A 5,001-nucleotide genomic window follows, 5' to 3' on the forward strand; every position below is an offset into this window, starting at 1 on the left:
CTCATCAGCTGCTGTCTCTGAAAACCCTCTCTTCCACAGGTTTTATGTCTACACGTGTGTGTATATACAAGCTCATGTAAATCATTCATGTGTTTTCCAATTACTAATTTCCAATTCCTCATTTCATATACTTAGCAACCCATGTCTCCTAAGGAGAAAACATTTTAGCAAAAATATGAAGATTAGTCCCAAAAGCTTATTACTTAAATGCAATGGAGTTGAGGCAGGTCTTTGGGGCTATTAGTAAAGGCTTAGATAGAAGAGACAAGAGTAGTTTTGGAATTGTTTTCTAAATCTAGCTGTTGGGAACATTTTTTCATGTAGATGCTCTCCCAACCTTTAAAAGAAAAAACATTCCTTAGCAAAAGTGGCAAGTCTTAGTGTACCTCACTGTTCTTTTTTTTTTTTTTTTCCCTAAGCAGAGACTATGTTAGTATTGTTCACTTGAACTACAGTGAATTGTGTGCATTCACAACCATCCATGGGGAATTTTGAGGGATACCCAAACTTCTTTCCTTGCTGGGATTTCAACAGGGTGCCTTACATCAACAAACCTCGGATGCCTGCTATGTGCCAGTCACAGGGAATATGAAAAATAAGAGGTTCCTCAGGAGGATGTGAAGTATTTAAGACACATGCATGGGTTTTGAAATCGGGTCACCCTACGATCCAATCTCAAAGTGATAGACAATATAGTTACTTGCCTAATTGTTCTCCCCTTATCCTTGCTAAAAGAATCCCACTTTGGGAACTTTGTTCAGATAAAAATGCTGTTTCTTGGACATTCATGCAGATAGAGGTGGCCATGAGACATGAGATGGTTGGATATGGATGTGAATTCTGGCGAAACTTATTAGGAAAGGCAGCCTCAGCTGGCAGGGTCCTTTGCCCCTCTGCCCTCCTTGTCCCTTCTCTGCCAGAGTTCTAGCAGCCATGTGGCAATGATGAATCCAAGCACACAAGCCAACACACTCTGAGTGGCAGAGTGGAAAGACAAAGAGCCTGGGTCCCTGGGAATTTTGAGACAGTACAGGGACCCTAGACTGCCTCCCCATGACGTCTTGTTGCATGAACCCAGTGAACTCCAACTTGCTTAAACCACCAGTTCTCAGATATTCTACTATTTGTAGCCAAGGTACCTCTGACTGATAAACTAATGTCTCTGAGCTTCATTTCCTTATCTGCAAAATAGGCATGGAAAACACCAACTGTGACGATTTGTTGTAAAGCCTAGTTAGTATATGTATAATTCCTATCACAATGCCCGACTCACAGTAAGGCTATTATTATTATTATTATTATTATTATTATTATTTATTAGTAAGATTGAAGTATTTCTTTTTCTGTGGCAAAACTTTGGCAAAGCGGAGGCAGGCTTTCCCTGAGATGAGGACTGTCTTCTGGGCAAGGTGCTGAGGTCATATTGGGGTAGAACCGGCTGATTGAACTCAGCTTTATGAGGACCCTTACCTTAGCAGGAGGGCTTATAAATAGTCAATATCCAAAAACTGTGTCCCTTTGGCCTTAGTTTAGGAGATTTTTCTGGCTTGTTGCTAATGCATACTAGCTATTTTTAACACTTGGAGAGCAAACTGTTGCTTTCTTTATAGTGAAACCAAATCCCTTGGCTGCATTTTATTCCTGACCAGCAAACTGCAAAATTAGCATCTAATAGCTTGTTTCAATTAAAAACCAGAAAAACATTCTTTGGAGACCACAGGCTTTTTGCCTCCAAAGTTAGCCTTCTTTTTTATTTCCTGAATATGTGAAATCACCCTAATTCTGATTTATGTAGCGTGATACGCGTTGGCTTCCTGGTTTCAATTTTGTGGCCAAAATGATCAGTTGTTGCTCATGTTTTTAAGCCTGTATAAATTAGTTTTCCTTGAAGCCTGTTGATATATTGGTCCAGCACAACCAATATGAGGGGCTTAAAAATAAATCCTGTGTGACGGTTTAGAGCATCCTCTGTGATGTACATCCCAGTATCAAGACACTGGCCTTCTTACCCTCTCCCAGACCCTTCCATTGCTTTGCTACAGTTGGGCTCAGTAACTTCAGATAAGCACATTTAGAATGCTAGTCAATGATGGTTGAAATTTCATCAGGGCTACACCAAACCAAATCAACCCAAACCAAACCAAAAACACCTGCTTGTTAGGGGACCCGTTTGAGGAGTGATAACCAGAATAAATGGCCAAAATAAATCTTACGGTCAGTTAAGTAGGAGTTTTCCATACCACGGAGATGTCAGTCAACTATTCCTAGATATATCAAGTTTCTCAGTTGTCTACAGGAAGCGCTAGGCTGGTGTTCTTCCACAGGAGCATAATCTGAACCACTAACGGGAAACATACATGTAATTTTAAGCTTTGTAGTAGTCCCATTGAAATGAAAGTCAAAAGACCCAGGTAAAATGAATTTCAGTAATATATTTTACTTAACCCTAAAATACACCCACATTACTGTCATTCCAACATACAATCAATAACAAAAAATGAGATAGTTTTACATTCTTTTTTTGTATTCAGTCCTTAACATCTGGTGTGTATTTTACACTTACAACACATCTCAGCTCAGATCAGCCACATTTCAGATGTTCAATAGCTACATGTGGCCAGTGGCTAGCATACTAGATAGCTATGTTCTAATTCCTAACATTTCATGTGCTGCCTTGACGTCTTTGAGCCTCACGGGGGCCCCCAAGTCCTGAGTGGGAGTTCCCCTGCTCTTGCCACCCAGTGGGAAAGGCTCCCAAAGCTAGTTGCCCTGGCAGCCAGACCAGCTGCGCTCCACCTGGTCCTCAACAAGCCAATCACATCCTCCTCTGGGAACCGGAAGTCACCTCACCTTCTTTCTACTATGAAGCTCCTCCCACAGCCCCTGCTGCTTCCCTCTGCTCCCCGGTGCAATCCCTATGTGGCTCTGTATGGTATGTGGTATCCCCCTCCCCCAAGCTGTATGTATGTGGGTCTAATAAACGGCTGTAAATATCCTCTGTTCTGTCCAGTGTCACGTATTCCGCTCTCTCCAGAACCCTAGGGCAAGGTTCTCTCTCCCCCCGCAATGAGGTAAAGAGGAGGTGAGCAAAACAGTAGCATGGGTCTATACTTTTAAAGAAAGTTTTCGAGTCAATTTTTCAAAAACATCTGGAGGAATTTGGACTCCTCTATTAGCTTTCTCACATTTACATTACCTGAAAAAGTTTACTTGTACCCTTGTCTGTAAATGTATTTTCTTATTCTGTTAATGTTTTTGGTATTCCACGATGCTAATCTTTTAGCTCAGCCTCACAGCCAATTACGCGTGGGTTCTGTACTATTTTCTTGCATGTTCTGATCTTTAGTGCTCATGCTGAAGGTGAGCGACAAAATCATCATTATTGGACAATAACATGACTTCACTTCAAAGATAAAGGCCTACTCCATGGCAAACCACTCATTTAGTCTGAAAAGGATGATAAATACCCAGCTGCCCTGGCTTTTCCTGCGCCTGTGGCAAGATCACTGAGCCAGCTCTCCACCTCTGAATCCTCTGAACATTGGAGATGAAATCTGATTGTGATCTCCAGTCTAGAGACCCTGAGCTATCCTTGAACCTTCTTCCTGATCCGCCACCTGTATACAGCAATCAATGGGCTGCTGTCCCCTCCCCCAACATACTACTTGCAAAGCATCTTTTGAACATATACATATATATCCCTTCTCCGTGCCCTTTGCCCAAGCTTTCATCCAGGTCTTCAGAGTGTCTAAGGTGAGCCATCAGACTCCTGTTTCAATAGGTCTCCCTGTCTCCAGGCCCTCTACCTTCCCTTCGTCCTCTGCTCTGCGACCCAGGCGGTCCAAATCTCAGAGTTCATTAATGACTTTTTCGTCTTAAACATCTCCAACTGCTCTTCACTGCTACCAAGCAACCCCCAAATCCCTGAAACCTGACAATCAAGACTGTTAACAATCAGGCCCAATAGACCTTTTCATTTTAATCTTCGGCCTCCTTGTCTCATTAATCCCCATTCCAAATTATTTCCAGACAAATCCAGCACCTTCATTCTATGGTATCTTTATGGAAGCTGGCTCTCCACTTGCCTTGACTTGTCCCTAATTCCTACCTCGAAAAAAAAAAAAAGAAAAGAAAAGAAATAGAGACTGGATTGAACCTATGAAAGGAAAACCACACGTTGCAATGTCGGACACTGCCTTGTGGCACACAATGAAGCCCCAAGTCCTCCCTCATGGGCCAAGCACAGCTTATTGTCAGCCACGCTAGACATGAAAGATAGCCGTGAGTCACCAGCTGCTCCCAACAGATTTATTTGTGTGATTTGCGTTATCGGTCAAAGTGGCTGTAAAGAAAAGCGTATCTGTAAACACATAATAAAATGAAAATTGCATTTCACTTCATTATAGTTTATGGAGGCTCAGTTTGGCAAAGATGGCTCCTAGAGAAGAGGGTAAGGAACAGTCATTGCTGCGTTCAGTCAGAAGGAGCCGTAAATCCTGGCTCTATCAATTAGTTCAGGTGCGTAGCCTCTCTGGCCTCAGTGTTCTCATCTGTAAAATGCAGATAATAAGTTACCTACCTCCTGGAGTTTTAGAAGGATGAAGCGAGAAAATCGATATTATGTACTTACCCAGGACATGTAAATAGTGCCACTGGTCTATCACATGCTTATTTTTAACTCTTACATTTATCACAGTAATTAATCCTAGCGAGAAAATTGTCTCTGATTGGAAAAACACGTTAGTAAATGCCTGCTGTGGAGTATGGAACCCTTTTTTTGTTTGTTTGTTGGGGGGCATTTTTTTTTTTTTATCGTAAGAGTATGCTATTTCTACTAACCCTGCTGGTGATGAGAACCAGAGGGGAGAGACATCTTGGTGTCGCCCATACCTGGCACTGAATAAAAGCAGCAGGCTCCCCTACCCACAGGCTGGTGACTAAACTTTTGTTAGAGTTCCATCATCCTTATCAGTTATTTACCCACATTTTTCAGACTGGAGA

Source organism: Panthera tigris, chromosome B3 (genome assembly GCF_018350195.1).
Source record: "Panthera tigris isolate Pti1 chromosome B3, P.tigris_Pti1_mat1.1, whole genome shotgun sequence".
NCBI lineage: Eukaryota > Metazoa > Chordata > Mammalia > Carnivora > Felidae > Panthera > Panthera tigris.